The following is a 12,123-nucleotide window of genomic DNA, read 5'->3' as shown; positions in this document are numbered from 1 at the left end:
GAGAGGAGAGAAGAGACAGGTACTCTGAGAATGGGGGGGGGGGGGCAGAGGATATATATGAGAGAGGAGAGGAGAGACAGGTACTCTGGGAATGGGGAGGGGGGGCAGAGGATATGTATGAGAGAGGAGAGAAGAGACAGGTACTCTGAGAATGGGGGGGGGGGGGGGGGGCAGAGGATATGTATGAGAGAGGAGAGAAGAGACAGATACTCTGAGAATGGGGGGGGGCAGAGTATATGTATGAGAGAGGAGAGAAGAGACAGATACTCTGAGAATGGGGGGGGGGGGCAGAGGATATGTATGAGAGAGGAGAGAAGAGACAGGTACTCTGAGAATGGGGGGGGGGGCAGAGGATATGTATGAGAGAGGAGAGAAGAGACAGGTACTCTGAGAATGGGGGGGGGGGAGGATATGTATGAGAGAGGAGAGAAGAGACAGATACTCTGAGAATGGGGGGGGCAGAGGATATGTATGAGAGAGGAGAGAAGAGACAGATACTCTGAGAATGGGGGGGGGGGGCAGAGGATATGTATGAGAGAGGAGAGAAGAGACAGATACTCTGAGAATGGGGGGGGGGGGCAGAGGATATGTATGAGAGAGGAGAGAAGAGACAGATACTCTGAGAATGGGGGGGGGCAGAGGATATGTATGAGAGAGGAGAGAAGAGACAGATACTCTGAGAATGGGGGGGGGGGGGCAGAGGATATGTATGAGAGAGGAGAGAAGAGACAGGTACTCTGAGAATGGGGGGGGGGGGGCAGAGTATATGTATGAGAGAGGAGAGAAGAGACAGGTACTCTGAGAATGGGGGGGGGGCAGAGGATATGTATGAGAGAGGAGAGAAGAGACAGATACTCTGAGAATGGGGGGGGGGGGGCAGAGGATATGTATGAGAGAGGAGAGAAGAGACAGGTACTCCGGGAATGGGGGGGGGGCAGAGGATATGTATGAGAGAGGAGAGAAGAGACAGGTACTCTGAGAATGGGGGGGGGGGGGGGCAGAGGATATGTATGAGAGAGGAGAGAAGAGACAGGTACTCTGAGAATGGGGGGGGGGGGCAGAGGATATGTATGAGAGAGGAGAGAAGAGACAGATACTCTGAGAATGGGGGGGGGGGCAGAGGATATGTATGAGAGAGGAGAGAAGAGACAGATACTCTGAGAATGGGGGGGGGGGCAGAGGATATGTATGAGAGAGGAGAGAAGAGACAGGTACTCTGAGAATGGGGGGGGGGGCAGAGGATATGTATGAGAGAGGAGAGAAGAGACAGGTACTCTGAGAATGGGGGGGGGGGAGAGGATATGTATGAGAGAGGAGAGAAGAGACAGGTACTCTGAGAATGGGGGGGGGGGCAGAGGATATGTATGAGAGAGGAGAGAAGAGACAGGTACTCTGAGAATGGGGGGGGCAGAGGATATGTATGAGAGAGGAGAGAAGAGACAGGTACTCTGAGAATGGGGGGGGGGCAGAGTATATGTATGAGAGAGGAGAGAAGAGACAGGTACTCTGAGAATGGGGGGGGGGGCAGAGGATATGTATGAGAGAGGAGAGAAGAGACAGGTACTCTGAGAATGGGGGGGGGGCAGAGGATATGTATGAGAGAGGAGAGAAGGGACAGGTACTCTGAGAATGGGGGGGGGGGCAGAGGATATGTATGAGAGAGGAGAGAAGAGACAGATACTCTGGGAATGGGGGGGGGGGATATGTATGAGAGAGGAGAGAAGAGACAGGTACTCTGAGAATGGGGGGGGGGGCAGAGGATATGTATGAGAGAGGAGAGAAGAGACAGATACTCTGAGAATGGGGGGGGGGGCAGAGGATATGTATGAGAGAGGAGAGAAGAGACAGATACTCTGAGAATGGGGGGGGGGGGGGCAGAGGATATGTATGAGAGAGGAGAGAAGAGACAGATACTCTGAGAATGGGGGGGGGGGGGGCAGAGGATATATATGAGAGAGGAGAGAAGAGACAGGTACTCTGAGAATGGGGGGGGGGGCAGAGTATATGTATGAGAGAGGAGAGAAGAGACAGATACTCTGGGAATGGGGAGGGGGGGCAGAGGATATGTATGAGAGAGGAGAGAAGAGACAGGTACTCTGAGAATGGGGGGGGGGCAGAGGATATATATGAGAGAGGAGAGAAGAGACAGGTACTCTGAGAATGGGGGGGGGGCAGAGGATATATATGAGAGAGGAGAGAAGAGACAGATACTCAGGGAATGGGGTGGGGGGCAGAGGATATGTATGAGAGAGGAGAGAAGAGACAGGTACTCTGAGAATGGGGAGGGGGGGCAGAGGATATGTATGAGAGAGGAGAGAAGAGACAGGTACTCTGAGAATGGGGGGGGGGGGGGGGCAGAGGATATGTATGAGAGAGGAGAGAAGAGACAGGTACTCTGAGAATGGGGGGGGGGGCAGAGGATATGTATGAGAGAGGAGAGAAGAGACAGATACTCTGAGAATGGGGGGGGGCAGAGTATATGTATGAGAGAGGAGAGAAGAGACAGATACTCTGAGAATGGGGGGGGGCAGAGTATATGTATGAGAGAGGAGAGAAGAGACAGGTACTCTGAGAATGGGGGGGGGGGGCAGAGGATATGTATGAGAGAGGAGAGAAGAGACAGGTACTCTGAGAATGGGGGGGGGGGGCAGAGGATATATATGAGAGAGGAGAGAAGAGACAGATACTCTGGGAATGGGGGGGGGGGGGGCAGAGGATATGTATGAGAGAGGAGAGAAGAGACAGATACTCTGAGAATGGGGGGGCAGAGTATATGTATGAGAGAGGAGAGAAGAGACAGATACTCTGGGAATGGGGGGGGGGCAGAGGATATGTATGAGAGAGGAGAGGAGAGACAGGTACTCTGAGAATGGGGAGGGGGGGCAGAGGATATGTATGAGAGAGGAGAGAAGAGACTGGTACTCTGAGAATGGGGGGGGGGCAGAGGATATGTATGAGAGAGGAGAGAAGAGACAGGTGCTCTGAGAATGGGGGGGGGGCAGAGTATATGTATGAGAGAGGAGAGAAGAGACAGATACTCTGAGAATGGGGGGGGGGGGCAGAGTATATGTATGAGAGAGGAGAGAAGAGACAGATACTCTGAGAATGGGGGGGGGGCAGAGTATATGTATGAGAGAGGAGAGAAGAGACAGATACTCTGAGAATGGGGGGGGGGGGCAGAGGATATGTATGAGAGAGGAGAGAAGAGACAGGTACTCTGAGAATGGGGGGGGGGCAGAGGATATATATGAGAGAGGAGAGAAGAGACAGATACTCTGAGAATGGGGGGGGGGGAGGATATGTATGAGAGAGGAGAGAAGAGACAGGTACTCTGAAAATGGGGGGGGGGGCAGAGGATATGTATGAGAGAGGAGAGAAGAGACAGGTACTCTGAGAATGGGGGGGGGGGGAGGATATGTATGAGAGAGGAGAGAAGAGACAGGTACTCTGAAAATGGGGGGGGGGGCAGAGGATATGTATGAGAGAGGAGAGAAGAGACAGGTACTCTGAGAATGGGGGGGGGGAGGATATGTATGAGAGAGGAGAGAAGAGACTGGTACTCTGAGAATGGGGGGGAGGCAGAGTATATGTATGAGAGAGGAGAGAAGAGACAGATACTCTGAGAATGGGGGGGGGGGGCAGAGGATATGTATGAGAGAGGAGAGAAGAGACAGATACTCTGAGAATGGGGGGGGGGGGCAGAGTATATGTATGAGAGAGGAGAGAAGAGACAGGTACTCTGAGAATGGGGGGGGGGGGCAGAGGATATGTATGAGAGAGGAGAGAAGAGGCAGATACTCTGAGAATGGGGGGGGGCAGAGTATATGTATGAGAGAGGAGAGAAGAGACAGGTACTCTGAGAATGGGGGGGGGGCAGAGGATATGTATGAGAGAGGAGAGAAGAGACAGGTACTCTGAGAATGGGGGGGGGGGGGCAGAGGATATATATGAGAGAGGAGAGAAGAGACAGATACTCTGAGAATGGGGGGGGGGGCAGAGGTTATGTATGAGAGAGGAGAGAAGAGACAGGTACTCTGAGAATGGGGGGGGGGAGGATATGTATGAGAGAGGAGAGAAGAGACAGGTACTCTGAGAATGGGGGGGAGGCAGAGTATATGTATGAGAGAGGAGAGAAGAGACAGATACTCTGAGAATGGGGGGGGGGGGGGCAGAGGATATGTATGAGAGAGGAGAGAAGAGACAGGTACTCTGAGAATGGGGGGGGGGGGGCAGAGGATATATATGAGAGAGGAGAGAAGAGACAGATACTCTGAGAATGGGGGGGGGGGGGCAGAGGATATGTATGAGAGAGGAGAGAAGAGACAGATACTCTGAGAATGGGGGGGGGGGGCAGAGTATATGTATGAGAGAGGAGAGAAGAGACAGGTACTCTGAGAATGGGGGGGGGGGGCAGAGGATATGTATGAGAGAGGAGAGAAGAGGCAGATACTCTGAGAATGGGGGGGGGGGGGCAGAGTATATGTATGAGAGAGGAGAGAAGAGACAGGTACTCTGAGAATGGGGGGGGGGGGGCAGAGGATATGTATGAGAGAGGAGAGAAGAGGCAGATACTCTGAGAATGGGGGGGGGGGGCAGAGTATATGTATGAGAGAGGAGAGAAGAGACAGGTACTCTGAGAATGGGGGGGGGGCAGAGGATATGTATGAGAGAGGAGAGAAGAGACAGATACTCTGAGAATGGGGGTTGGGGGATATGTATGAGAGAGGAGAGAGGAGAAAGAGAGATGAGGGGAGAGAAGAGAAGGTATGGTATGTGAGAGAGAGAGAGGGGAGAGGAGAGGAGAGGAGATGAGAGAAGGGAAGGGAAAGAGAGAGGAGTGGAGAGGATGGAAGAGAAAGAGGGATTTGAGGAGAGAAGGAAAAAGAAAGGTAGGGAAAGAGAGGAGAGGAAAGAAGGGAATGAAAAGAAAGAGGAGAGGAGAGAAGGGAAAGAGAGAGGAGAGAAGGGAAGGGAAAGAGAGAAGAGGTTAAGGGAGAGGCATGTATGTGAGAGAAAGAGAGGAGAGGAGATAAGGGAAGGAGAGAGAGAAGGGAAGGGATAGAGAGAGGTGTGCAGAGAAGGGAAAGGAAGGGTAGGGAAGGAGAGGAGAGAAGGGAAAGGGAAATAGAGAAGAGAAGGAAAGGTTAGGGGAGAGGCATGGATGAGGGAGAGAAGAGGAGAGAAGAGAAAGTGAGAAGAGAGAAAGGAAAGAGAGAGGAAAGGAGGAAAGGGAAAGAGGGGAGGGAAAAATAAGAGAAGAGAAATGAGAGAAGATAAGGGTAAAGTAATTAACAAAAAAGAAGCACAGGGGGAAAAGAGAAGGGAAGGGAAGGAGAAAAGAAGAGAAGAGAAAAGAAGAGAAGAGAAAAGAAGAGAAGAGGAGAGAAGAGGAGAGAAGAGAAATGAGAGAGTAGAGCTGAGGAAGGTTCTGAAAGGTTAGAGTTATGAAAAAGAGAGAGAAATAGTGAAAGGAAGTGATAAGAGGAAAAGAGGAGAGAGTTCCAGAGAGAGAGGAAAGGAGAAGGAGGGAGAGAGGGAGGGAATGAATAGGTAGATACTAACAAGAAGAGAAAGAGAGATAAGAACAAGGAGAGAAGTACAGGATGGAGAAGAGAAGTACAGGATGGAGAAGAGAAATACAGGATGTAGAAGAGAAGTACAAGGTGGAGGAGAGGAGTACAGGGTAGAGGAGAGGAGTATAGTGTGGAGGAGAGAACTACAGGATGTAGGAGAGAAGTACAAAGTGGAGGAGAGAAGTACAGGATAGAGGAGAGTAGTACAGGGTAAAGGAGAGAAGTACAGGGTAGATGAGAGAAGTGCAGGGTGGAGGAGAGAAGTACAGGGTAGAGGAGAGAAGAACAGGGTAAAGGAGAGAAGTACAGAGAGGAGCAGAGGAGTACAAGTTGGAGGAGAGGAGTACAGGGTGGAGGAGAGGAGTCCTGATAGTAAAGGTAAGGTACAGACAGGAGGAGAGAATGACAGATACTCAGAGAGAAGAGAGTGATAAGGAGACAGAGAGGGAGAAGAATGGAAGAGAGATCTGAGGGTAGGAGGAGATACAGAGAGGAGAGAGAGGAGTATACAGAACAAAAAGAGAAGTATTACGAGAGGGGAAGTAACACAACACAGTACTGGGAGAGGGAAGGAGAGGAAGGAAAGAGGGAAGGTTGATGGTGGGAATGGAGAAGCTGGAGATGGAAGAGAAGAGAGTGACAGAAGGGAGATGAGATACAGAGAGATACTCAGAGGCAGAGGGAGGAACAATGTGAAAACAGAGAGGAGTATGTGAGAGACACCCCGGGGAAACACCTGGACACAGAGCCTGGAAACTGTAATAATTAGAGGAGTACCTAGCACAGAGTATTAATAGGAGACAGTCGGGGAGGAGGGGGGTGGGAACAATCACATTACACCCCCTCCTGGCAGAGTATTGAGAGGACAGAATATTAATGAGAGGGCAGAGTATTAATGAGAGGACAGGGTATTAATGAGAGGGCAGAGTATTAATGAGAGGACAGAGTATTAATGAGAGGACAGAGTATTAATGAGAGGACAGGGTATTAATGAGAGGACAGAGTATTAATGAGAGGACAGAGTATTAATGAGAGGACAGAGTATTAATGAGAGGGCAGGATATTAATGAGAGGGCAGAGTATTAATGAGAGGGCAGAGTATTAATGAGAGGACAGAGTATTAATGAGAGGGCAGAGTATTAATGAGAGGACAGAATATTAATGAGAGGACAGAGTATTAATGAGAGGGCAGAGTATTAATGAGAGGACAGAGTATTAATGAGAGGGCAGAGTATTAATGAGAGGACAGAATATTAATGAGAAGACAGAGTATTAATGAGAAGACAGAGGATTAATGAGAGGGCAGAGTATTAATGAGAGGGCAGAGTATTAATGAGAGGACAGGGTATTAATGAGAGGGCAGAGTATTAATGAGAGGACAGAGTATTAATGAGAGGACAGGGTATTAATGAGAGGGCAGAGTATTAATGAGAGGACAGAGTATTAATGAGAGGACAGAGTATTAATGAGAGGGCAGAGTATTAATGAGAGGACAGAATATTAATGAGAAGACAGAGTATTAATGAGAGGGCAGAGTATTAATGAGAGGACAGGGTATTAATGAGAGGGCAGAGTATTAATGAGAGGACAGAGTATTAATGAGAGGGCAGAGTATTAATGAGAGGGCAGAGTATTAATGAGAGGACAGGGTATTAATGAGAGGGCAGAGTATTAATGAGAGGACAGGGTATTAATGAGAGGGCAGAGTATTAATGAGAAGACAGAGTATTAATGAGAGGGCAGAGTATTAATGAGAGGGCAGAGTATTAATGAGAGGACAGAGTATTAATGAGAGGACAGAATATTAATGAGAGGACAGAGTATTAATGAGAGGGCAGAGTATTAATGAGAGGGCAGAGTATTAATGAGAGGACAGAGTATTAATGAGAGGACAGAATATTAATGAGAGGACAGAATATTAATGAGAGGACAGAATATTAATGAGAGGACAGAGTATTAATGAGAGGGCAGAGTATTAATGAGAGGACAGAGTATTAATGAGAGGGCAGAGTATTACTGAGAGGACAGAGTATTAATGAGAGGGCAGAGTATTAATGAGAGGACAGAATATTAATGAGAAGACAGAGTATTAATGAGAAGACAGAGGATTAATGAGAGGGAATGAGATGGCATATGATTAATAAGAGGGCAGATTATTAATGAGAGGGCAAAGTATTAATGAGATGACAGAATATTAACGAGAGGACAGAGTATTATTGAGAGGGCAGAGTATTAATGAGAGGGCAGAGTATTAATGAGAGGAAAGGGTATTAATGAGAGGACAGAGTATTAATGAGAGGGCAGAGTATTATTGAGAGGACAGAGTATTAAAGAGAGAACGGAGTATTAATAAGAGGACAGAGTATTAATGAGAGGGCAGAGTATTAATGAGAGGACAGAGTATTAATGAGAGGACAAAGTATTAATGAGAGGGCAGAGTATTAATGAGAGGACAGGGTATTAATGAGAGGACAGAGTATTAATGAGAGGACAGAGTATTAATGAGAGGGCAGAGTATTAATGAGAGGGCAGAGTATTATTGAGAGGACAGAGTATTATTGAGAGGACAGAGTATTAATGAGAGGACAGAATATTAATGAGAGGGCAGAGTATTAATGAGAGGGCAGAGTATTGATGAGAGGGCAGAATATTAATGAGAGGACAGGATATTAATGAGAGGACAGAGTATTAATGGGAGGGCAGAATATTAATGAGAGGACAGGATATTAATGAGAGGACAGAGTATTAATGGGAGGGCAGAATATTAATGAGAGGACAGGATATTAATGAGAGGACAGAGTATTAATGGGAGGGCAGAATATTAATGAGAGGACAGGATATTAATGAGAGGACAGAGTATTAATGAGAAGACAGAGTATTAATAAGAGGGCAGATTATTGATGAGAGGGCAGAGTATTGATGAGAGGGCAGAGTATTAATGAGAGGACAGAATATTAATGAGAGGGCAGAGTATTAATGAGAGGACAGGATATTAATGAGAGGGCAGAGTATTTATGAGAGGACAGAATATTAATGAGACGACAGTGTATTAATGAGAGGGTAGAGTATTGATGACAGGGCAGAATATTATTGAGAGGGCAGAGTATTGATGAGAGGGCAGAGTATTAATGAGAGGGCAGAGTATTAATGAGAGGGCAGAGTATTGATGAGAGGGCAGAGTATTAATGAGAGGGCAGAGTATTGATGAGAGGGCAGAGTATTAATGAGAGGGCAGAGTATTGATGAGAGGGCATAGTATTAATGAGAGGACAGAGTATTAATGAGAGGGAATGAGAGGACAAAGTATTAATGAGAGGGCAGAGTATTGATGAGAGGGCAGAGTATTAAAGAGAGGGCAGAGTATTGATGAGAGGAAAGGGTATTAATGAGAGGGCAGAGAGGACAAAGTATTAATGAGAGGACAGAGTATTAATGAGAGGGCAGAGTATTAATGAGAGGGCAGAGTATTAATGAGAGGACAGAGTATTATTGAGAGGACAGAGAGGGCAGAGTATTATTGAGAGGGAATGAGAGGACAGAGTATTCATGAGAGGACAGAGTATTAATGAGAGGGCAGAGTATTAATGAGAGGGAATGAGAGGACAGAGTATTCATGAGAGGACAGAGTATTATTGAGAGGACAGAATATTAATGAGAGGGCAGAGTATTAATGAGAGGGCAGAGTATTAATGAGAGGACAGAGTATTAATGAGAGGACAGAGTATTAATGAGAGGACAGAGTATTATTGAGAGGACAGAGTATTAATGAGAGGACAGAATATTAATGAGAGGGCAGAGTATTAATGAGAGGGCAGAGTATTAATGAGAGGACAGAATATTAATGAGACGACAGTGTATTAATGAGAGGGTAGAGGATTGATGACAGGGCAGAGTATTATTGAGAGGGCAGAGTATTGATGAGAGGGCAGAGTATTAATGAGAGGGCAGAGTATTAATGACAGGGCAGAGTATTAATGAGAGGGCAGAGTATTGATGAGAGGGCAGAGTATTAATGACAGGGCAGAGTATTAATGAGAGGGCAGAGTATTAATGAGAGGGCAGAGTATTGATGAGAGGGCATAGTATTAATGAGAGGACAGAGTATTAATGAGAGGGAATGAGAGGACAAAGTATTAATGAGAGGGCAGAGTATAGATGAGAGGGCAGAGTATTAAAGAGAGGGCAGAGTATTGATGAGAGGAAAGGGTATTAATGAGAGGGCAGAGAGGACAAAGTATTAATGAGAGGACAGAGTATTAATGAGAGGGCAGAGTATTAATGAGAGGGCAGAGTATTAATGAGAGGACAGAGTATTATTGAGAGGACAGAGAGGGCAGAGTATTATTGAGAGGGAATGAGAGGACAGAGTATTCATGAGAGGACAGAGTATTAATGAGAGGGCAGAGTATTAATGAGAGGGAATGAGAGGACAGAGTATTAATGAAAGGACAGAGTATTATTGAGAGGACAGAATATTGATGAGAGGGCAGAGTATTAATGAGAGGGCAGAGTATTAATGAGAGGACAGAGTATTAATGAGAGGACAGAGTATTATTGAGAGGACAGAGTATTAATGAGAGGACAGAATATTAATGAGAGGGCAGAGTATTAATGAGAGGGCAGAGTATTAATGAGAGGGCAGAGTATTAATGAGAGGACAGAGTATTAATGAGAGGGCAGAGTATTAATGAGAGGACAGAGTATTATTGAGAGGACAGAGTATTAATGAGAGGACAGAATATTAATGAGAGGGCAGAGTATTAATGAGAGGGCAGAGTATTAATGAGAGGACAGAGTATTATTGAGAGGGCAGAGTATTAATGAGAGGGCAGAGTATTAATGAGAGGACAGAGTATTAATGGGAGGGCAGAGTATTAATGAGAGGGCAGAGTATTAATGAGAGGGCAGAGTATTAATGGGAGGGCAGAGTATTAATGAGAGGGCAGAGTATTAATGAGAGGACAGAGTATTAATGAGAGGACAGAATATTAATGAGAGGGCAGAGTATTAATGAGAGGGCAGAGTATTAATGAGAGGGCAGAGTATTAATGAGAGGGCAGAGTATTAATGAGAGGACAGAGTATTATTGAGAGGGCAGAGTATTAATGAGAGGGCAGAGTATTAATGAGAGGGCAGAGTATTAATGAGAGGACAGAGTATTAATGGGAGGGCAGAGTATTAATGAGAGGGCAGAGTATTAATGAGAGGGCAGAGTATTAATGAGAGGACAGAGTATTAATGGGAGGGCAGAGTATTAATGAGAGGGCAGAGTATTAATGAGAGGACAGAGTATTAATGAGAGGACAGAATATTAATGAGAAGACAGAGTATTAATAAGAGGGCAGAGTATTGATGAGAGGGCAGAATATTAATGAGAGGACAGGATATTAATGAGAGGACAGAGTATTAATGGGAGGGCAGAGTATTATTGAGAGGGCAGAGTATTGATGAGAGGGCAGAGTATTAATGAGAGGGCAGAGTATTGATGAGAGGGCAGAGTATTAATGAGAGGGCAGAGTATTAATGACAGGGCAGAGTATTGATGAGAGGATCGAGTATTAATGAGAGGGCAGAGTATTGATGAGAGGGCAGAGTATTAATGAGAGGGCAGAGTATTGATGAGAGGGCATAGTATTAATGAGAGGACAGAGTATCAATGAGAGGGAATGAGAGGACAAAGTATTAATGAGAGGGCAGAGTATTGATGAGAGGGCAGAGTATTAAAGAGAGGGCAGAGTATTGATGAGAGTAAAGGGTATTAATGAGAGGGCAGAGAGGACAAAGTATTAATGAGAGGACAGAGTATTAATGAGAGGGCAGAGTATTAATGAGAGGGCAGAGTATTATTGAGAGGACAGAGTATTAATGAGAGGGCAGAGTATTAATGAGAGGGCAGAGTATTATTGAGAGGGAATGAGAGGACAGAGGATTAATGAGAGGACAGAGGATTAATGAGAGGGTAGAGTATTAATGAGAGGTAATGAGAGGGCAGATGATTAATAAGAGGGCAAAGTATTAATGAGATGACAGAATATTAACGAGAGGACAGAGTATTATTGAGAGGGCAGAGTATTAATGAGAGGAAAGGGTATTAATGAGAGGACAGAGTATTAATGAGAGGGCAGAGTATTATTGAGAGGACAGAGAGGATAGAGTATTAATGAGAGAACGGAGTATTAATAAGAGGACAGAGTATTAATGAGAGGGAATGAGAGGACAGAGGATTGAGAGGGAATGAGAGGACAGAGTATTAATGAGAGGACAGAGTATTAATGAGAGGACAGAGTATTATTGAGAGGACAGAGTATTAATGATAGGACAGAATATTAATGAGAGGGCAGAGTATTAATGAGAGGGCAGAGTATTAATGAGAGGACAGAATATTAATGAGAGGACAGTGTATTAATGAGAGGGTAGAGTATTGATGACAGGGCAGAGTATTATTGAGAGGGCAGAGTATTGATGAGAGGGCAGAGTATTAATGAGAGGGCAGAGTATTAATGACAGGGCAGAGTATTAATGAGAGGGCAGAGTATTGATGAGAGGGCAG

This window comes from Lithobates pipiens, unplaced genomic scaffold (genome assembly GCF_037356315.1).
Source record: "Lithobates pipiens isolate NorthernLeopardFrog02 unplaced genomic scaffold, aLitPip1_a1.2 Scaffold_200, whole genome shotgun sequence".
In the NCBI taxonomy this organism is placed as follows: Eukaryota; Metazoa; Chordata; class Amphibia; order Anura; family Ranidae; genus Lithobates; species Lithobates pipiens.
This window is presented reverse-complemented; position numbering follows the sequence as displayed.